Source organism: Gossypium arboreum, chromosome 7 (genome assembly GCF_025698485.1).
Source record: "Gossypium arboreum isolate Shixiya-1 chromosome 7, ASM2569848v2, whole genome shotgun sequence".
In the NCBI taxonomy this organism is placed as follows: Eukaryota; Viridiplantae; Streptophyta; class Magnoliopsida; order Malvales; family Malvaceae; genus Gossypium; species Gossypium arboreum.
The window spans coordinates 7,472,387-7,496,782 of record NC_069076.1 but is presented as its reverse complement, the minus strand read 5'-3'; the positions used below and the strand labels follow the sequence as shown (position 1 = coordinate 7,496,782).

At 37.3% G+C, this 24,396-nt stretch overlaps 1 non-coding gene across 1 annotated transcript; it reads right to left on the bottom strand.

Moving 5' to 3' along the window:
* Nucleotides 1–12,880: 12,880 nt before the first annotated feature.
* On the bottom strand, nucleotides 12,881–12,987 carry LOC128295832 (small nucleolar RNA R71). The gene has a single exon (XR_008286381.1). It is a non-coding gene; the product is annotated as a small nucleolar RNA R71 (small nucleolar RNA).
* Nucleotides 12,988–24,396: the final 11,409 nt, after the last annotated feature.

Sequence of the window (24,396 nt, the reverse complement as noted above, 5' to 3'; positions counted from 1 at the left end):
GCCCTACCTTTGGCAAATTTTGGCATTTTTCTGATATAAGCCTTAACCTTAAGCAGTAGGTGTAAGTTTAATTGTTTGAAGTATGATATCAGAATGGGCCTGCTAGTCTGGTGGTTAAGGGGAGTGTTAGATTACTGAAGGTCTTGTGTTCGAATCCCTGCGCAAGCATGGGAGTTTTTTTTTTGTTCGTTTGATCAAGAGAGTTTCGGTCAAACTAAAAGTTTGAGAAGTGGATTAGTGGGAGAAAAATAGGGGATTTGGAAGTTATTCTATTATACGTTTTCTCTCCTACCGAAAAATCTCTATCCGTTTGACATTATTTTGAAATTTTTTTCCAAGCACACATTTTTCTCTCCATTCAATCTTTCTCCCTTCTTTTTGTGTTCTGTCATTTTCCTCTTCTCCTTTTTGTTGCCATTTTCGTGGTAACTTTCCCTATCTTCTCTTATTGTCGCGGCTCGTTATTCTGTGATCTTTGGGCGTTATCGGTAAGTTTTGTAAGTGTAGTTATCATCTAGTTGTTGAATCTTTGTCTAATGGATTTCTAATGTGTGGTTAGGAGGCTATTAAGGGAGCGTTGGAATCCCAACTGGTACTGTAGAATTGTAACTTTGTGGGTGTCGAACAAAGGTAAGGTTTCGATAGTTAATGGGTGAATGCCTCGTTGCAATTTCATTTGAGTAATGGTTAGTTTCTTAAATTGGGCTTTGGATTGTCAATTTTAGGTACTGGAGTGCTCGAGAGTGTTTAGGCATTAAAAACGATACAGGTGTGTGCCCGAAAACACAGAAAATAATGTTTTGGCGAAAGCCAAAAACCATTTTGTCGACGCTACACGGCCGTGTGGTACCCCGTGTGATGGAACACGAGCGTGTGATCAACAAGACAGGCCATGCGTGCATGACATAGCCGTGTGAGGGCTAGGTAGGTCATGTGCAACACATGGGCTAAACCGATTTGGGCCTTGTGGGCCACACAAGCGTGTGGATCCATACGAGTATGTGGGATTCTGGGCCGGGCCGTGTAATCCACATGGCCATGGCTAGTTTAGACTGTGTGGGCCACACAAGCGTGTGGGCCCACATGGGAAGACCACATGGGCGTATGGGCCCATGTTTTTGAAAAGTTGCGTAAGGTTGCACGGGTCGCCCAAGTCAACTGTGAGCGCTTATAGGATTGGTAAGCATTATTTAGACCCCTAATTGTGTGAACTGTCTGTATGATATTTGAACTAAGCATGTATATTGATCTGAATGTATGTACTATATTTGTATATTAGCATGACATCTTTTGTATGTTACATTGCATCGGGGTGGGTTATTGTTATTTGGAGGAAGTATCTGATAAGCTATCAAGGCTGTTATCTAGCAGCTCTGCTGCAAAATTCTAATTATGTCCGCATTTTGGTAAGCATGGTGTGTAGGGATGGGTGGGTTGATTTAATCCCCATATGGTGTGTAGGGATGGATAGAGTTGGTGTGTAGAGGCTAGTGGGTAGCATTCTGATTTTCTGCTATTGCATACTATATTTGAGATGGGCCAAGGCCCTAATATATATAAAACTATATCTTACTGGCCCAAGGCCCAAACTTATTTCTGAGACTGTATTTGTCTGTAAACTGATTTATATCTGTATGCATGTTTTCTGTGGGGATTACATACTGAGTTTGTGAAAACCTACCCTTTCTGTTTAATCTGTACAGGTAATCCTCAGACCTGACGGTTCAGTACGACAGAAGACTCAACGGTGGCCACATGTATTTAAACACTTTACTCTCATTTATGGATTTATTGATTATTGGGTATTTTTTATGTAATTGGACTTTATGGATTATTTGTTTAAGCTTTGGAAAATTTTAACTGCTTTTACAAGTTTTCAACTTCAAACTTAACAAAATACGATTTTTCCTAATAATCAATGTTTTTCATAAAATGAACTATTTTACTCAAACTAAATAATTGCTAAAGCTTCTGCAAAGAATTATGTTTTAAAATAATTGATTAAATTTGTAAGCGATTTGGAGACAACAAGAGTCAACAAATGAAAATGGTTGTATCGCAACAACTTAGTTTCAACGCGCTATCATGTGACATCACCAGATTCAACCATAACGTCTAGGTCGGGTTTAGGGTGTTACATTTAGTGGTATCAAAGCCAGGTTGCAAAACTTGACTGTGGATTTGGGTTTTAAAACTTGGTTTTAAAAGAAATGATTTTTAAATGGCTTGAAATATTATTGACCGAGTATGTGGTACACCGAGTCTCTGACGCTGATCCTGTAAGTGTTCTGAAAACTTTGATAGTTTTTGAAAATATGATTAGTATATTCTGAAACTAATATAGATAGTACACTGTACTGAAAACACTATAGATAGTGTATACTGAAAACTATAGTAAGACGGCGATTCGAGATAAGAAACTCTAAACTTCCGATACTATCTTGCATAAAATATCTGCTAATAAATATCGAAATTGTAACTGACTCATAAAATTGTTAATATAGATAAACTTCAAATCTACAATGAGTGCACAAGGTATCCGTGAATGGGGTACTAGAGGTCGTGGAAAGGGCCGTAAAAGGGCTTCAGCCGAGCCCTTATTGTTAGGCAGTATGCCAAATCTAGATACGAGTGAGACACCGATTTCACCTACTATAGATATTGGGTCTCATGATCTCATGGTTGGGGACGATGCATTGTCTCAAGCTATGTTGAGGACACTGGAGAGGGTCACTGGGCCCAATACTGGATCTGGGAGGCTGAGGATCGGTTATGGAACAACTTCAGTCGAATGGGGCTAAGTTATTCAAGGGTGTCACAAGAGTTGCCCTTAACGTGGCTGAGTATTAGATAGAGGCCACCGAATGAATTATGGATGATTTGGATTTTACACCCGAGCAGAAACTAAGAGCTGTTGTTTCTTTGCTTCATGATGAAGCATACCAATGATGGTTGATCGTTAAGGAAGCGACTCAGCCAGATCGATTGATTTGGGATTTCTATAAGTCTATATTTCAAGAAAAACATGCAAGAGCCAGCTACATTGATGCTAGGAGACGTGAGTTTCTGAATCTTACACAAGAGGATCATTCAGTGGCCGAATATGAGGTCGAGTTCCTGAGATTGAACCGCTATGCACGAGGCATGGTGACGACTGAATATGAGCATTGTGTTCACTTCGAGGATAGACTCAGGGACAGTTTCAGAGTTCTGGTAGCTCTACAGAGGGAGCGTGACTTTTCAGCACTGGTAGAGAAGGCAAAGATCGCTGAGGAAGTGAAGTGTACTAAGCGCCAAAACTGGGATAAGGAGAAATGCAAGAATAAGAGGGTTTTTGAGCCCACGAGTTCTGTGATAAAGCCTAAGAAAAAGGCCAGATCTGAAGGGTCAGTTAGCGTTGGGCCCCTTGTTGCACCTACTGGAATCTAGCCTTGTGGGCATTATGGTAGACGCCATCCGGGTGAATGTTGGAGGACAATTGGGGCATGTTTGAGATGTGGGTCTACTGAGCACTGCATTCGAGAGTGTCCGCTGAGGGTCGATCAGATGCAAGCTCTGGGTTCTGGTACTGCATAGCCGTCGAGGGCAGTTCAGCAACCACCTACGGGCTATGGTCAGGTTAGGGGTGGTAACAGCTTGTGCCGTGGATAGAGAGCACCTGGCCGAGGTGCTGGACATACTGAGGCGAGGCAGCCTGCTCTTGTATATGCTGGTCATCACCGAGAGGACTGAGATGCTTTAGATATCATTACGGGTACATTTTTAATTCATAATGTTCCTTATCTTGCACTGATAGACATAGGCTCTACACACTCATACGTAGCTAGTACTATGTCTGAAACTTTGGGGACCCCCATTGAGAATACTAATAGTGAGGTAACTGTATTGAGTCCTTTGGGGCAATCTATCTGAGTTAGTAGACTGTATAGAGACGTCCCGTTAGAGGTGCAAGGAATAATATTTCTGGCTAATTTGATGGTGCTTCTGTTTGGGGAGTTTGACTTGATTTTAGAGATCGATTGGTCGATCAAGCACCGAGTAAGTCTAGACTGTGTGACTAAGAGGGTCTTTTTGAGAACCGAGGGGTATGACGAGGTAGTTGTGATTGGGGAATGCCGAAATTTTTTGACTAATGTGATTTCTGCTTTGGTGGTGAAAAAGTTGGTTTAGAAAGGATGTGAGGCATATCTGGCGTATGTAAGTGTTTTTGATTCTGGGGATTCTTCGGTAAAAGACATCAAAACTGTAAGGGATTTTTCAGACGTCTTTCCCAAAGAGCTACAGAGTTTTCCTCTAAGCCGAGAAATGGAATTTGGGATTGAACTTATTTCAGGTACAACTCTGGTGTCTATCACCCCCTACCGAATGGCATCGAAGGAGCTTACGGAGCTCAAGGCTCAGATTTAGGAGTTGTTAGATTGTGGGTTCATTCATCCCAGTGTGTCTCTATGGGGAGCATCTGTACTGTTTGTGAAAAATAAATATGGGACAATGAGGATGTGTATCAACTATCGATAGCTGAACAAGCTAACAATTAAGAATAAGTACCCACTTCTGAAGATTGATGATTTATTCGACCAGTTCAAAGGGGCTTCTTTGTTTTCCAAGATTGATCTATGATCGGGTTATCATCAGTTGAGGGTTAAGGAGGCTGATGTGTATAAGACGAAATTTAGGACTCGTTATGGTCACTACGAGTTCCTAGTGATGCCCTTTGGTTTGACTAATGTGCTAGCGACATTTATGGACTTGATGAACCAAATGTTCCAGCCCTATCTAGATCAGTTTTTGGTAGTGCTCATCGATGATATCTTAGTGTATTCTAAGACTAAAGACTAGAATGACTAGAATCTTAGAGTGGTACTACAGATTCTTCGGGAAAAATAGTTGTATGTAAAGTTCAGTAAGTGTGAGTTTTGGCTCCGAGAAGTAACATTTTTGGGGCATGTAGTTTCTGCTGAGGGGATAAGAGTGGATCCTCATAAGATCGAGACGATGTTGGATTGGAACGATCGAAGAATGTGTCTGAGATCCGTAGCTTTCTAGGGTTGGTAGGTTACTATCGACACTTTGTAAAAGAGTTCTCTTTGATCGCAGCTTCGTTGATTAAGCTTTTGTGTAAGGGAGTTCCTTTTGTGCGGACTGATTTGCAGCAAGAGAGCTTTGAGAAGCTTAAGATTGTACTGATTGAGGCCCCTGTTCTGATACAGCCGAAGTCTGGGAAGGAGTTCACCATTTCTAGTGATGCGTCACACATCAGTTTGGGTTGTATGTTGATGCAGGATGGTAAGGTGGTCGCATATGCGTCTCGTTAGCTTAAGACTTATAAGGAAAATTACCCAACACATGATTTGGAGTTGGCCGCTATGGTATTTGTACTAAAAATCTGGAGGCATTATCTGTGTGGTGAGAAGTGTATCATCTACACTAATCACAAGAGCCTCAAATACCTTTTCACTTAGAACTGCACCATCGAGTATCATCTAGGCAAGGCCAATGTGGTGGCCATTGCACTTAGCCGTAGAGTTATAACAGATTTGAGGGTGATGTTAGCTCGCCTAAGCTTATTTGATAATGGTAGCTTATTAGCTAAGCTTCTGGATCGAGCAGATTAAGGGTAAACAATTAGAGGATAAGCCTTTGGGTCTTCGGTTCTGACAGATTGAAAGTGGTAGCATTGCAGATTTTGGGTTAAACTCTAAGGGTGTGTTATGTTTCCGTGGATGGATTTCTGTACCGAATGACATTGATTTGAGGCAGTCCATATTGAGGGAGGCGCATTGTACCTCTTATGCTATGCATTCTAGTGGGAACAAGATGTACTAAGATATTTGTGAGTTGTATTGGTGGCCAAGATTGAAACGGGAAGTTACCAATTTTGTGGCTAAATGTTTGACATGCCAACAGGTTAAGGCTGAGCATCAGTTGCCTTCGGGTTTGCTACAACCGATTAAGATTCCCCTTTGGAAGTGGGAACATGTGACGATGGACTTCATTATTGGGTTACCCTTGACACCCATTAAGAAGATCTGTTTGGGTCATCGTGGATTGATTTACCAAGTCAGGACACTTCATACCGGTTCATATTGATTATTCTCTTCAGAAGTTAGCAAAGCTCTACATTTCTGAGATAGTGCGACTAAATGGGGTACCAATTTCAATCATTTCTAATAGGGATCCTCACTTCACGTCTCAGTTTTGGGGGAAGTTGCATGAGGCTTTGGGTTCGAGATTGGACTTTAGTATTGCATTCCATCCTTAGACCGATAGTCAATCTGAGAGGGTGATTCAGATACTGGAGGACATGTTGAGGAGCTGCGTGATTTATTTTTGAGGCAGTTGGGAGGACTATCTGGCATTAGCCGAGTTCGCCTATAATAACAGCTTTTAGTTTAGTATCCAGACGGCACCTTAAGAGGCACTATATGGTCCTAAGTGTCGTACTCCCTTATATTGGATTGAGTTGGGCAAGTGACATGTTCTGGGTTCGGAGTTGGTTTCTGAGACTAAAGATAAGGTTCGACTGGTTAGGGATCGACTGAAGGCAGCTTCTGACAGGCAGAAGTCTTATACTGATTTGAAGAGACGTGAGATTGAGTATTCTTTGGGGGACTTCATGTTTCTGAATGTTTCACCATAGAAGAAGGTTCTAAGGTTCGGCAGTTAAGGTAAGTAGAGCCCTAAGTTTATTGGACCGTATCAGATTCAGAAATGATGGGACCAATCACTTATCAGTTGGAGTTACCTCCAGAGCTAGACCGTATTCATGATGTGTTTCACGTCTTGATGTTGAGGCACTATCGCTCTGATCCCACGCATATTGTTCCTATTGAGGAGATTGAGGTTCGACCAGATTTGACCTTTGAGGAGTAGCTGGTTTAGATTCTAGAACGCGATGTTAAGGTTATGAAGAGAAAATCAATTCCTTTAGTGAAGGTGCTTTGACGGAATCATAGCACTGAGGAGGCTACGTGGGAGCCTAAGGATGCGATGCGTCAACTGTATCCTCATCTATTCTGATCAGGTAAATTTTGAGGAAAAAATTTTCTTTTAGGGGGTAGAGTTGTAACGCCCCAAAATTTTATGTTTCTACTTTTGCTATTAATTGACATAAATGTGTATCTACTTCAGTGGTCAAGTGTTCTGGGTGTGTGTGTGAAGTCCTAAGTTCAAGCCCTACCTTTGGCAAATTTCGGCATTTTACTAATGTAAGCCTTAACCTTAAGTAGTAGGCTTAAGTTTAATTGTTTGAAGTATGATATCAGAATGGGCCTGCTGATCTGGTGGTTATAAGGGGAGTGTCAGATTGCTAAAGGTCTTGTGTTCGAATCCTTGCGGGAGCGTGGGAGTTTATTTTTGCTCAGTTGACCAAGAGAGTTTCGGTCAAACTAAAAGTATGAGAAGTGGATTAGTGGGAGAAAAATAGGGGATTTGAAAGTTATCCTATTATACGTTTTCTCTCCTGCCAAAAAATCTCTGTCAGTTTGATATCTTTTTGAATTTCTTCTTTTTCTAAGCACACATTTTTCTTTCCTCTCGATCTTTCTCCCATCTTTTTGTGTTCTGTCAATTTCCTCCTCTCCTTTTTGCTGTCATATTCGTGGTGACTTCCCCTATCTTCTCTTGTTGCCGCAACTCATTATTTTGGGATCTTTGGGCGTTATCGGTAAGCTTTGTAAGTGTAGTTATCATCTAGTTGTTGAATCTTTGTCTAATGGATTTCTAATGTGTGGTTAGGACGCTATTAAGGGGGCGTTGGAATCCTAATTGGTACTGTAGAATTGCAATTTCGTGGGTGTCGAACAAAGGTAAGGTTTCAATAGTTAATGGGTGAACGCCTTGTTGTAATTTCATTTGAGTTATGGTTAGTTACTAAAATTGGGCTCTGGATTGTTGATTTTAGGTACTGGAGTGCTCGAGAGTGTTTAGGAATCAAAAACAATACAGGTGTGTACCCAAAAATACAAAAAATGAGGTTTCAATGAAAGTCGAAAACCATTCTGTTGATGCCACACGACTGTGTGGTAGGCCATATGATGGAACACGGGCGTGCGATCGATGAGCTAGGTCGTGCGCGCATGAAAAAGCCGTGTGAGGGCCAGGTAGGCTGTGTGCGACACACAGGTTAATCTGATTTGGGCCATGTGGCCACAAGGGCGTGTGGACCCACATGGGCATGTGGGATTTTGGGCCAGGCTATGTGATCCACACATCCAAGGTTAGTTTGGGCCGTGTAGGCCCATATGGGGGTATGGGCCCATGTTTCTAAAAAGTTGCTTAAGGTTGCACGGGTCGCCCAAGTTGACTGTGAGCCTCTTATAGGGTCAGTAAGCATTATTTAGACCCCTAATTGTGTGAATTGTCTGTATGATATCTGAACTGAGCATGTATGCTGATCTGAATGTATGGACTATATCTGCATATTAGCATGACATCTTTTGTATGTTGCATTGCATCAGGGTGGGTTATTGTTATTTGGAAGAAGTATCTGGAAGGCTATCAAGCTTGTTATCTGGCAGCTCTGCTGCAAATTTTTTATTATGGGCCGTATTTCGATACAGCACGGTGTGTAGGGATGGGTGGGTTGATTTAATACCCACATGGTGTGTAGGGATAGACGGAGTTGGTGTGTAGAGGCTGGTGGGTAGGATTCTAATTTTCTACTATTGCATACTGTATTTGAGATGGGCCAAGGGCCTAATATATATCTAAAATAGTATCTGACTTGGCCAAGGCTCAAACTTGTTTCTGAGACTGTATTTGTCTGTATTCTTATGTGTATCTGTATACATGTTTTCTGTGGGGATTACACACTGAGTTTGCGAAAACTCACCCATTCTGTTGAATCTGTACAGGTAATCTTCAGACCTGACGGTTCGGTGCGGCAGAGGACTCGAAGTGGCCACACGTATTTAAACTACTTTACTCCTGTTTATGGATTTATTGATTATGGGGAAATTTTTTTATGTAATTGGACTTTATGCACTGTTTGCTTAAGCTTTGGAAAATTTTAACTATTTTTACGAGTTTTCAACTTCAAGCTTAACAAAATACAGATTTTCCTAATAATTAAGGTTTTCCATAAAATGAACTATTTTACTCAAAATAAATAATTACTAAAGCTTCGGCAACGAATTATGTTTTAAAACAATCGATTAAATATGTAAGCAATTTGGAGACAACGAGTGTCAACAAATAAAAATGGTTTTATCGTAACAACTTAGTTTCAACATGTTATCATATGACATCGCCAGATTTGGCCATAACTTCTAGGTCAGGTTTAGGGTGTTACAATGTGGATGAGGATGAAGGTGAGGCACAATCAAGAAAGAAGTTAGTAAAGATTTTTTGATATTTTCTACTAATACCAACGCTTCAAAGGCTTTACATGTCATCAAAGACAGCCGAGTCTATAAGGTGGCATCATGATCAACGAATCGATGATGGATTATTAAGGCATCCTATGGATTCTTTAGCTTGGAAATCATTTGATAGTAAATTTCCAAGGTTTGCAAGCGATCCTCGAAATGTAAGGCTTGGGCATGAATATGATGGATTTAATCATTTTAAAATCATGAGTACTCGTACTGTACTTGGCCTGTAGCACTTATTTCTTACAATTTGCCTCTATGGATTTGCATGAAGCAATCTTCTTTTATCTTATCTATGATTATCCCAGGAGAGAAAGGTTCCAGGAATGATGTTGACATTTATATGCAGCCACTTATTGAAGAGTTGAAACAGTTTTGGGTGGGTGTGAAACATATTATGTCTTGAGAAAGGAGAACTTTTATTTACTTGCAGCTTTGTTGGGAACTATTAATGATTTCTCGGATTATGCCAATTTATCTGGCTGGAGTACCAAAGGATGTTATGCTTGTCCTTATTGTGCAGCGCAAACATGTTCGAAGTGGTTATATAATGGAAAATCTCAGTTGTCGCATTCTATTTTTGCCATGCCAAAGAAAGAAAAAGAAGTGTTCTGCACGATGTTGAAGGATATAAAGGTCCCAGATATGTATGCATCAAATATATCTCGATGTTTAAGTCTTAAAGATCGAAGACTATATTCCCTAAAATCACATGATTATCACATCTTGATGCAAGATTTACTATCAGTTGCTTTATGGTGTTGTATGTAAAAAAAAAGTGACGTCTTGTATAATTGAACTATCCAATATAGTGAAAGCTATTTGTGGCAAAATTTTTATTTTTGAAGAACTTGAGAAAGTACAAGATCGAGCCGCCTTGACTTTATGCAACATGGAGAAGATCTTTCCACCTTCATTCTTCACTATTATGGTGCAGTTGCTAATCCATCTCCCTCATGAAGCAAAACTTGTTGGATCGGTTTTCTATTGCTAGATGTATCCTATAGAGAGGTGCTAATTTATTTGCAAAGTTTTCATTCATTCATGAAAATACCTTTAATTACAACTTTTGATAATGTTGTATATCGTGTTTAGGTTCCAATGCAAATTGAAGTTTTATTGTAGTAATAAGCGTTTGTAAACTGAAAAATAGATAGGATTTTTCCTATATAATTCGTCACCTTTTTACTTAAATTTGTTGTTAAAACTAAGTAATTATTTAATAAATTAATGAAATATATGAAAATATGAAATTGGGACATAGAAATTATTCAAATGTGATTTTATGCTTTATTATATAGTTTTCATGCAGAAAATGGCTTCTTTTATTTTAATTTGAACATATTATATTTTCAAGCTATAAAGTGGGCCATGCATGATTAGTTAAATAATAAAATATAAAGTTATATTTAATAATTTACTTTAATATATTTCAGTAATAAATTGGGTTTTAATTAATTAAGTAAATTGATTAATTAAAGTGGTTAAATTATTTTCTTTGGTCCTCTAAATTATCTACTATTGTTGGACAGGTATAAGAGCTTTATGTTCATTACAAAACCATCCAAATAGAGGACCAAGTCAACCTAAAATTCGGTTGCATGTGGATGTTCATAAATCAAATTTTGGTTTAATTACACAAGGCCCTTGAAGAGTTGAAGAAATCAAAGATTTCCCTGAGATTTGCAATTGACCGAGTCCTGATGCTGATGATGTTGTGGCACTTAAATCAAGAAAAAATCAGCCACATTTCCACAAATCATGTCTGGCCACCCTTGGAGGAATTTTCAAAAGATGGACACTCCTATTTTTAGCCAACTAGCTCCCTTGCCTCACATATAAATAAGACCCCATTTCTCACTTTTCTAAGCATCCCTCACTCATTCATCATTCTTTCCTCTCTCAACACTTTTAGCTTCCTTTTTTCCTCATGCCTATTATCATCTTTGCATAAATATTTTTAGAAAATTATCCTCTTAAAGAACCTTTGGTCGACCACCTTGGAGAGCCATAGCAAAGGAGCAAAGCGAAGGAACGAAGGAGCCCTCGTCAGTCAGAGTCTTGGGTGACAGCCACTTTGATTTGGGTTTAATCTTTCTTTACTTTAATTTAATTCAAGAATGTTTGCTATGTGTTTACTGTTCTTGTTTACAACAATGATAGTTTAATTTTATTTAAGCTAGGATGGTTGCTTTGATTAAATAATAATTATTTAATTCATGCTTATAATGTCTGTACCTCAATCGATCGTGTTTTCAATTAAAATCAAGTTTGTATTTCGTTCATACATGATTGAAATGCACCTGAATTAGCTGAGCGATCCTAGCCAGATGATGGTTAATGGACACATAATTGAAATGTGCATGCTCAATTTAGATCCTAACTCAATTGAATTGCAGGTTGCATAACAACCCTAACCAGGCTCTGTTATCTGCATAGTTTTTAGATTTGTGTGATTAAACAATTTCAAACCTAACACGTCCTTGACACCTCGCACGAATACTAAGAAACCCTTAGTAAATAAGGATCGGTAAAATGCGTATTTACTAAGTGAAGGATTTCGAAAGGACCTAATGTGGTTTCCAAACTCATGAAAGATTTAGTTGCCATGAAATGTTTTTCCGAATATTGATAAGCATGTTAATAATAATTTGAGTTAATTAAAGTAATTGTCCTAGATTATTTATGTTATAATTGTTGCTTATTGTGTTAATTTTGCTAAAATTTATTCCATCCATATAGTTGCATGTTAGGATAAATCACATTAGGGATCATTGCATCTAGATTAATTTTACATAATTTTAATCAATACTTCCAAATCAAATTGTGTTTCTATTTACCAAATTGTTAATAATATTTTTATAATTGAGTAACCTATCACGAATACAATCCCTGTGGAGATGATAACTTGATACTTACTTATTACTTGATAACAATTGTGTACACTAGCACAAACCTGAGTGTTACAAGTTTTTGGCGTCGTTGTTGTGGATTGTCAACTATTGCTATAGTCATATTTTGTGAAATTATTTATTTTCAATTTGGTTATTTCTAACAGTACTGGCTTGTTCTTTTCAATTTTGTGATTTTCTTTTCAGGTGTTTATGAGCATTGATCAGATTATCAATTTACTCCCAGTAGGCGCTGAAATTAAGCGAACTTTCAGACAAAGAAAACGTGAACGAATAGCTCAGAGACAGAACGAGATGAACCTTGGAAATCAAAATCAAGACCAAGGTAATGATGCCGAACATGTACGAAATCCTATCCTTATTGTCGATGATAGGGATCGATGCATCAGATAATATGCTGCGCCGCTTTTCAATGAGTTAAATCCAAGAATTAGAAGGCCAGATATTGAGGCAACCCAATTCGAATTAAAACCAGTGATGTTTCAAATGCTATAAATGGTGGGCCAATTTAGTGGTATGCCCACAGAAGATCCACATCTCCACCTTCGATTGTTTATGGAGATGAGTGATTCATTCAAGATAGTCGATGTGAATGCTAGGTTGAGGAACGAGATCACAACCTTCCAACAATTGGATGATTAGTCTTTGTATGAGGCTTGGGAGCGATTCAAGGAGTTACTACGTAAGTGTCCTCATCATGGGATTCCTCATTGTATCTAGTCGGAGATATTCTATAATGTTCTCAATGATATACAAGATTGGTGGTAGATGTTTCTGCGAATGGTGCAATTTTATCTGAGCCTTATAATGAGGCTTATAAGATCATCGAGAGGATCGCTAGCAACAACTATCAATGGCTAACAAATCGAACAGCTTCAGGATAACGTATAGCTGGAGTTCATGAAGTTGATGCTCTCACTTCGTTAGTAGCTCAGGTATCGTCTATTTCCTCTATGTTAAAGTATTTTACCGCTAATAGTGCTAATAATTTTTCAGCTCAGCCACCAAGTCCGTTTGAAGTAGTTTTCTGTGTGTACTGTAGGGAAGGTCATTCTTTCGAGAATTTCCCATCAAATCTCGAGTCAGTGTACTAGATGGGGAACCAACATTAAAATAGGAGTGGACAAGGACCTCAGTCCAACTTCTATAATCCTTCATGGTGTAATCACCCAAACTTTTCTTGGAGCAACCAAAGAAATTGATCAAACAACAACTTTATGCAGCATAGACCCAACCAATCTCAAGGGTTTAATCAGCAAGCTCCAAAACCAGCTCAAGCTGAGTCATCAAGTAGTTTGGAAAACTTGTTGAAAGTATACATGGCAAAGAATGATGCTTTGATCCAAAGCCAAGCAGCAACACTGAAAAATTTGGAAAACCAAATGGGTCAATTAGCTATAGAGCTTCATAATAGACCACAAGAAACCTTGCCAAGCGAACTGAGAATTCAAGAAATTTGGGTAAAGAACATATCGAGGCAGTGGCATTACAAAGTGGTAAAATTTTGGAACCCCATTGATTGATGTCAAAGACGAGCCTATTGAAAAGTGGGAAAGTCAACCAGCTGTTGAAGTTCCTACGCCAAAAGAGTCAAAATCTGCAAATACTGACAAGGTAAATCCTAACTTGGTGAATTCAGATACTTTAACATCTTCTTTGGATGCAGATTTACCTACTCAGAAGAGTTTTCTGATTCAACCAAAAGTTCCATCACCTCCATATCCGCAAAGATTGCAGCAACACAAGTAAAAACAAGAGGTGTAATTCAAGAAGTTTTTGGATGTTTTGAAGTAATTACACATCAATATTCCACTGGTGGAGGCTTTGAAACAAATGCCGAATTATGTGAAGTTTATGAAGGATGTACTGATAAACCGTAATTTATACATATTTTTACCCCATGCTTAACGTCTTTTATGGATGAATTTTCCTTAGAATTAGTGAATTCGATGCTCCTAATGGCTTAATTTCATGATTTATACTTAGGTGAGCATTGGTGTAACACCCCTATCTCGTATCCGTCGCCGGAATAGGTAAAGGGGCATTACCGGACTTGAAACTCATATCAGAACAGTAAAAATTTCGAATATTTTTTTTCTTTTAATAAAGAACATTCCTTTAGGTAAATACTAAAGACAGTCAGGGATACAATTTAACTTCTATAAGTACACATTCAAAAGATGCCATTTTCGCATGGCTTATATACATTAACCAAAATATTCTTCGGCCACTGGTCTATTCTTTACATGCCATAAATTAATTCAAAACATAACAGTAACAAGCAGTGGATAGTGATAGTGTGACTACTTGCTGACGATCCCCGAGCCTGTAGCTTCCAAATGAGATCTATAAAACAGAGGAAACAAAGTAAACGGAGTAAGCATTACAATTCTTAGTAAGTTTTAAGCAGTGTCAACAGATAACAATCAAATTATAACATAGTTGTTCGTATTTTTATTTCACTCTTCCTTCGGGCATACCATACCTTTACCGAATATGCACATCTCATCATATATAATAGGCAGATAAACTTTCACATAAAAGTGAGCTCATGTGACATAGATATATTGTATAATTTCACATAACCCCTCACACTGATCCGATGTCACATAATCATAGGAATAGTCTCATAGATTGCTCACGTATGCATCACATAACTACCTTATGATTTAGTTCAAATCAAGCTCACATATAAACTTGGAGTACATACCTGTTCAACCTTTCGTATTGAATATATTTATAAGCAATTCTTATTGCGAAGTCTTATAGCTTTAAACTCTACTCGGATTATCGACGAGACCTTTAGCTCGATGAAATCTCCACACAAAGTCGTGGTCTTAACCTGCACATAGTCACCACATATGGTCATCGGTCTTTAATCACGGGTTTACATCATAGAGTTTCATGCATATTTATTCACATGTTACAACATTCACATCGACTATCATATCTTCAATTCATTTACCTCATCAAATATCTAATAAACACACCTCTCGCCGTCTGTCATTTGGCCACAATATATATATATATATATATATATATATATATATACACATCTCATACATATCTCACATTAGTCATTCGGCTTCGCCACATATATACACTTCCACGTTTATCACATTAGCCATTCTACCTTATCACACATATGCATGTTCACATTCATCACATTGGCCATTCAGCCTTATCACACATATGCATGTTCACATTCATCACATTGGCCATTCGGCCTTATCACACATATGCATGTTCACATTCATCACATTGGCCATTCGGCATTATCAGATATATGCATGTTCACATTCATCACATTGGCCATTCGGCCTTATCACACATATGCATGTTCACATTCTTCACATTGGCCATTCGTCCTTATCATACATATGCATGTTCACATTCATCACATTGGCCATTCGGCCTTAGCACATATATGCATGTTCACATTCATCACATTGGCCATTCGGCCTTATCACACATATGCATGTTCACATTCATCACATTGGCCATTCGGCCTTAGCACATATATGCATGTTCACATTCATCACATTGGCCATTCGGCCTTATCACACATATGCATGTTCACATTCATCACATTGGCCATTCGGCCTTAGCACATATATGCATGTTCACATTCATCACATTGGCCATTCGGCCTTATCACATATATACACATTCACATTCATCTCATAAAATCCTAAATCAAAATATAAATTTTCATGTATTCACATCACAATTATCCAAATATACTTCACATACCACATATACTTTCATGTATACACTTTGTCTTGGCTGAATCTACATCTATCATTTTCCAATGAATAATTCAATTTCATGCCATACTATCATTTCATATTCGAACACTTATAAACTTACAATTTCACAAATTTTAATATCAAAGATCCATCTAACACTCATATATCATTTTACAATATCACAATTTAGAATTCACGTATGGGTTTAATCAATAGCTTATGAGCAACTAAAACAAGTTTTATCCATGTTTACAACATAACCACAAATTCTCTACAAGCTGTTTTCCTGAGCAATAGTCGTTAAATTATTTGTAACTGGGGCTACAAAATTCCAAATTATGTGCCGTTAATTTTGCATGAAAATAGACTCAGTATACCCTCTATCCAAAAATGTTCAGAATTTTGGTTTGGCCAATCAATACCAGATTTTTCTTAAATTTTCCCTATTTTCTTGCTTGACTACTCGACTACTCTTCACTAAGAGTTTAATTTCTCATTGTACCAAATTCAAAATATGTTTTCGTTTATTTTGTTTGAAACTAGACTCATTAAGGAGTCTAAGCATATAATTTTATCTTATATTCATTTTTGTACGATTTATAATGATTTTCAAAATACTGAGCAGGGATTTTGAGCCATTCTCGACTGTCTCACACAACTTTGAAAATCTCATTATCGGCCACCCTTTACTTACACGATTTCTTTTATACGAAACTAGACGCATCAAGCTTTAATTACATAATTTATCCAGCCTTTAACTCAACTCCCACAATTTATGGTAATTTTTCCAAAACACGCTACTGCTGCTGTCCCTAGCAGATTTATACAATTTACTCTATAAAGTTCTCATTCACATATTTACAACATAATATCATATATGCCGTCATTTAGAAAAGTCATTGACCTTAATGTATATACATAATTCATACTCATCCCGTTTTAAAACTTAAAACTTACAAAGGAATCAAACTCAATTACTTAAGAACTTACTTTATTTATTTGAGCAACTGCGGATAGGCTACTCGACGGCTTTCTCTTTCCCCTTATCTGATTTAGATCCTCTTTGCTCATGAGCTTAATTAAAACAAACGAATTTGTTTCATTACTTATTCAACATTACTTCTTTAATAGTCACAGTTGATAATCGTATAACTTCAGTGCATAATGTGTTTATGAAATATACCATGACTAACTTTTATGTTTATTTCACTAATACCTAATTTACATGCACAAACAAGAATTCACATTACTTGCCATTATAAATGGAACCTAGATAGCCAATTACCATGGCGAACATACAGCCACTTATATAAATAACACAAAGTGATACAAATTTATTTTACCATTACAAATCATAAAAAAACGACCAATGCATACGACGTCAACAATATATATACATACCAAATACCTATATTGCATACTTATCAATATGAACTTAAAGCCCTATCCTAATATTCATGTATATATTATCCACCATTTCCAAACCAATTCATCAATGCAATCATACCATTACAAATCAACTTAAAATAACCATATCTAATAATCAAATACCTATAGCATTGCACATTTCTCACATAGCAAGTACAACTAAATTCATTATTAATATATATATATCTAAACACTTAACTACAAGATTTAATCACCATTATCAAATCATAAAACAGACTTATAACCATCATCTATATTTACTTCACATAAACCAAATAACCATTACATCATCTTTAATACACTTAGCATTTTACCCATTTAATCAAGCCAAATCTCAAGACCATTCCATCACACAAATTATACCATAAATCATACTTACAATTTAAGTTAATACATGACCGAAAATCACCATCATTAACATCGTTATCAAACCAAAACCAAAACACATCTATCATCCGTATACCAAGCTTACCAAAACAAACTACTATGAGTTTCAAGCTTATTGACCGAATCTCAAACCTCAAAATTCTAAGTTTAATCTATGGGATAAGTAGAGTTTGAACTAATCATCTCAAACATGCATAGATTTTCAAGAATCATTCAATACATACCTCATTCTAGCCATCTTCTAAGCCAAAAATCAAAGCAACCAAACTTTCTTCTCCCTCCCTTTAGGCTACGGCAATGGAGAACAAGGATGAACCAACTTTGGTTTCTTCTCCCACTAACTATTATCTAATATCTTTTTTTTTAATACTTATTTCCTATTATAAAACCATGTAGTCATTATAATATTAATACAAAATGCATATATTTTGTATCCCATACCATCATGGCCGGCCACTTCCTCTAAAGTGGGGAATTTGACATGCAAGCCCCCATTTTTGAATACATGTTTTATTAGATCACTTTATATATTTACCTAACCTATTTTACCAATGTTTCACATAAGTCCTGTTTCAAAATTTCACATACAAATGGCAAAATTAATGCTTGAAATTTTTTTTACACATGCATTTACTCACATCATGAACATAGAATATAACTTTCAATTATTTATAAAACTCGGTTTCGTGGTCCTGAAACCACTTTTCGACTAGGGTCTACTTAGGACTGTCACAATTGGAGAGCGACAAGAACGAGAAACGGGCCAAAGTACGAAATCAACACGCCCTGGACCTTCTCACACGGGTAGAACACATGCCCATGCCAATCTAATAGGCTCGAACACGGCCTGAAGTAATCACACACGGGCGTGTCCCTGCTGAGCCCAAGTTGAGTCCAATTCGGAAAAGGCCACTTTTGAGGGCTCGTAGGCATTCCAAAGCCTATAAATACACCTTATAGGAGGAAGATAAGGGCACACTTAGGGAGGAAGGAAGGAATTACTTGAAGGAAGCCGATTGATCCATCTCCGAAGCCAGAGTCATCATCAAGACTGAAGATCTCCCCTCAATTTCCCTTCAGGAGTTTTGGGTTTTCTTTATGTTTTGTATTTATTATTCTTCTGAGATGTTTTCTTTTTTAGTTATGAGCTAATTCCCCTAATACCTAAGGGGAATGAAACCTTAGACGAATCTTGTTATTATTTTCTGAATTGTATGATAAATATTTAACTTGTTCTTAATTATGTGTTCTTAATTCTTGTTTTGATATCCCAGGATACTGATTCAAGTTAATGCGCTTATTCAGAGGAGAAAAAGTCTCTTTCTAAGAGTACATTTGTCATAATTAAGCGGAGTTGATTGTGTGCCTAGAGATAGGGTGACAAGATTTTGCCAGATTAGGGTGAAACCTAATAAGGGGATCCATAGATCGAGTTAATGCAACCCTAGGGTGTTAATTAGAGAAAAGTCTAAATTGTTCAACCTAGGAATTAGTCTTGAATAGGGATAATAACATAACTTAGGTATCTCTACGGAACAAGTTAAATGAATAAATCGTCCGATTCGGAGTCAGAACAAGAAGTAAAGTCTAGGTGGATTTTTCCTTAGGTATTGTCTTAATTCAATCGTTTTCCAAAAGTAATCCCCCAATTCTACTTTCTGTGAGTTCTTAGTTTAGATAATTAGTTAGTTAAAACAAAACCCCTTTTATTCTTAGGCTAGATAATAAAAAGATAGTCATTACTAGTACTTTTAGTTCCTTTGGGTTCGACAATCCGGTCTTGCTAAAACTATACTACTGTTCGATAGGTACACTTGCCTACATCGTGATAATAGTTAGTTCCAAGAATGATTCATTATAAATATTTAAAAGTTGTCATACGAAAATCGCGATCATGTACTATCCAAGAAGAAATGACTGAGTGAGTATGAGACTGTCGCTCTGATAAAGGAGTGCAGCACGTTCCTGCAGAACAAGCTGCCACTGAAATTGAAGGATCTAGTAAGCTTTACGATACCTTGTAATATTGGTAAATCTTACTGTGGTAAAGCTTTGTGTGACTTAGGAGCAAGTATCAACTTAATACCTAAGTCTATTTTTAAGATGCTAGGGAAAGGAGAAGTAAGACTACAATTGTGATGCTCCTGCTAGCGAATCGATCTTTAGCATACCCTGAAGGAAAGATCGAGGATGTTTTGGTAAGAGTCAATAAATTTATTTTTCTTGCTGATTTCATTATTCTAGATTTTGAAGCAGATAAGGAAGTGCCAATTATCCTTAGGAGACCTCTGCAGAAACGCGAACTCACCATGCAAGTTCAAGATGATCAGGTAACTTTTAACATTCTTAAAGCGATGAAATTTCCCAATCCAACAGAAAAGTGTTCAGTTATGGAAGAAATAGAAACCTTGATTTCTATGGAAAGCCATCTTAAAGAATATCCATTAGAGAAAGCCTTAGGGTTTGACCCTTTAGAGGATGAAGAAGGTGAAGAAAACATGGCTATGATGGAAGCCAATCCGAGAAATTCTATTCAATCTACATGGTTTGAACCATTGGATTTGGAAGTAAAAGAATTTGTGCAACCCAAATTGTCAATCGAAGAACCACATACACTCAAACTAAAGGTACTTCCTTCTCATTTGAAATACATTTATTTAGGTGACTGTTCCACTTTGCCTGTGATTATTTTAGCAGAACTGACAAAAGATCAAAAGGAGCAACTAATTTCTCTTCTAAATAAATTTAAGAAAGCAACTGGTTGGACCATAGCTGATATTCAAGGTATAAGCCTTCATTTTGCATACACAAAATTATTCTAGAGGAAGGTGAAAAAGCTCAAATTGATAGGCAAAGGAGGCTCAATCCTATTATGAAGGAAGGAAGTGATCAAATGGCTAGATGCAGGAATCATATATCTTCTTTCAGATAGTTCGTGGGTAAGTTCGGTATAGTGTGTGCCAAAGAAAGGTGGAATTATGATTGTTGAGAATGAGCGTAACGAATTGATCCCAACAAGAACTGTTACTGGTTGGAGAACTTGTGTTGACTACAGAAAGCTGAATAAAGCCACTCAGAAGGACCATTTTTCGTTGCCTTTTATAGATTAGATATTAGATCGACTGGTAGGAAATGAATTCTATTGTTTTTTAGATGGTTATTCGGGATATAACCAAATAGTTATAGCTCCAGAAGACCAACATAAAACAACCTTTACTTGTCCATACGATACGTTTTCTTTTAGGCGAATGTCTTTTGGTTTATGCAATGCACCTGCAACCTTTCAACGATGCATGATGGCAATATTCACTAATATGGTTAAAATTTTGTTGAGGTTTTCATGGATGATTTTTCTATTTTTGGTAACACTTATGATATTTGTTTGAGTAATTTAGCTAAGGTACTGAAAAGATGCGAAGATACGAATATTGTCCTTAATTGGGAGAAATGCCATTTTATGGTTAAAGAAGGGATTGTCTTAGGGCGTAGAATCTCAACGAAAGGAATTGAAGTCGACAAAGCAAAGGTGGACGTAATTGAAAGATTATTGGCCCTAATGAATGTGAAAGGAGTCAAAGTTTCTTAGGCCATGCCGATTTTTACTGAAGGTTTATTGATAAACTGTAATTTATACATATTTTTACCCCATGTTTAACGCATTTTATGGATGCTTTTCCATTAGAATTGGTGAATTCGATGCTCCTAATGCTTTAATTTCATGTTTTATACTTAAGAGAGCATTGGAGAGCGAAAGGAACGAGAAACGGGCCAAAAATGGAAAAAATGGGCCAAAGTACAAAATCAACAGGGCCTGGACCTCCTTACATGGCCGTGTCAATTTGGCAGGCTTGAGCACGGCCTGAAGTAATCGCACATGGGCGTGTTTCACGGGCGTGTCCCTGCAGAGCCCAAGTTGAGTCCAATTCGGAAAAGGCTAATTTTGAGGGCTCTTAGGCATTCCAAAGCCTATAAATACACCCTAAAAGAGGAGAAAAGGGGACACACAAAATAGGGAGTAAGGAATTACTCCAAGAAAACCGATTGATTCATCTTAGAAGCCGGATTCATCATCAAGACTGAAGATCTCCCCTCAATTCCCCTTCAGGAGTTTTGGGTTTTCTTTATGTTTTGTATTCTTTATTATTCTGAGACGTTTTCTTATTTAGTTATGAACTAAATCCCTTAAATACCTAAGGGGAATGAAACCTAAGACGAATCTTGTTATTATTTTCTAAATTGTATGATAAATATATAACTTGTTCTTAATTATGTGTTCTTAATTCTTGTTTTGATATCCCAGAATACTGATTCAATATAAGCTCTTATTCAGAGGAGGAATAGACCCTGTCTAAGAGTACATTTATCATAATTAAGCGGATTTGATTACACGCCTAGACATAGGGTGACAAGATTTTACCGGATTAGGGTGAAGCCTAATAAGGGGATCTATAGATCGAGTTAATGCAACCCTAAAGTGTTAATTAGAGAAAAGTCTCGGTTATTCAATCTAGGGATTAGACTTTATTAGTCTTGAATAGGGATGATAACATAACTTAGGAATCTCTACGGAATAAGTTAAATGAATAAATCGTCCGATTCGGAGCCAGAATGACAAGTACAGTCTAGGTGGATTTTTCCTTAGGTATTGTCTTAATTCAATCGATTTTCCCAAAAGTAATTCACCAATTCTATTCTCTATGAGTTCTTAGTTTAGATAATTAGTTAGTTAAAACAAAACCCGATTATTCTTAGGCTAGATAATAAAAAGACAGTCATTACTAGCACTTTTAGTTCCTTTGGGTTCGACAATCCGGTCTTGCTAAAACTATACTACTGTTCGATAGGTACACTTGCCTACATCGCGATAGTAGTTAGTTTCAAGAACGATTAGTTATAAATATTTAAAACCTATCACGAAATCACGCCATCAAGTTTTTGGCGCCTTTACCAAGGAACTAAGATATTAGGAACACTCAATTTTTATTACTTTAGCCATTTATTTTTCTTGCAATTTAATTTTATATTATTATTATTATTACTGACTAATTTACTTTTTCCTTCTCTTAGTAGGTTTTTATAGTTTATGACTAAATGAAACGCATCAGGGCAACTACTTTTTGACGAAGAAATTGATCGCACAGTTCGTAGAAACCAAAGAGAAATAAGGCAAAGCTTAAGATACACAGAGAACGAGCAAGAAGACGATACTCAACCCACAACCGAAGAGATGGCTGAAAACCAAGGCAACCAACTACCTTTTGCAATTGTGGCTAATCAAAATCCTGCTCCACGCACTATGTATGATAATGCTAAACCTTCATTAACAGGAACTGAATCGAGCATAGTTAGACCTGCTATAGCTGCAAATACTTTTGAACTGAAACCTAACACTATTCAAATGATACAGCAATTTGTTCTGTTTGATGGTTTGCAGGATAAGGATCCCAACGCTCACTTAGCAAACTTCCTGGAATTCTACGATACATTTAAAATCAATGGCGTTTCTGATGATGCCATACGCCTTCGGTTGTTTCCCTTTTCATTAAGGAACAAAGCTAAACTCGTTACCATAAGGGTTAGTCACTACTTGGGAACAAATGACCGAAAAATTTTTATTAAAATATTTTCCGCCAGCTAAAACGACTAAATTACGTAATGATATCCCTTCTTTTGTGCAGACAGATTTAGAAACACTCTACGATGCATGGGAGAGATACAAGGACCTTGATTAACGCCAAATTATACATATTTATACCCCAAATACTTAGCATATTTATGGATGTTTATTACTAGATTTGTGGATTTTGGTGCTCTTAATCCGGTTATTTCATGTTTGTACTCAAGAGAGCACCAAGAGTCAAAAGGAGCCAGAAACGAGCAAAAAAGGGACAAAATGGACCAAACCGAGAAGATGACACAACCTAAGCCTTGCCACACGGGTATCTCACACGCCCGTAGCCTTCGGGGGTGTCAACCAAGGTTTACACGATTCACTCGACCTGGCCATTGAGCCCACACAGCTGTGTACAATTTAATGGAGCGCACACGGCCTGGCAATCATGTCACACGGCAGTAGCACACGGGCGTGTCCCTTTTTCAAATAGTTGTATTTTACACAAAAAAGGATAATTAGGGAGGAAGAAAGCTAATCCAAAGCCTATATAAACACCCTAAGTGTGACATAAAAAGGGGGCCTCTTCCAGAACTTTTCTGGAATACAGAACCACACGCTAGGAATTACTTGAAGAAAGCCAGACGATCCACCCCAAAAGTCGGAGCTACTCTAAGACCGAAGATCTCCCTCAGAATTCCTTCAGGGGTTTTTATAGTTTTCTTCATGTTTTGTTATTTTTATACTTTTGAGATGTACTCTTATTTTATTATGAACTAAACTCCTTAGATACCTAAGGGGGATAAAACTTATGATGGATTTGTTATTATTATCTGAACTGTATGATAAATACTTGATTTGTTCTTAATTATGTATTCTTAATGCTTGAGTTAATATTCTGGGTATTAATTCATGATTTGATGTGCTTATGCAGAGGA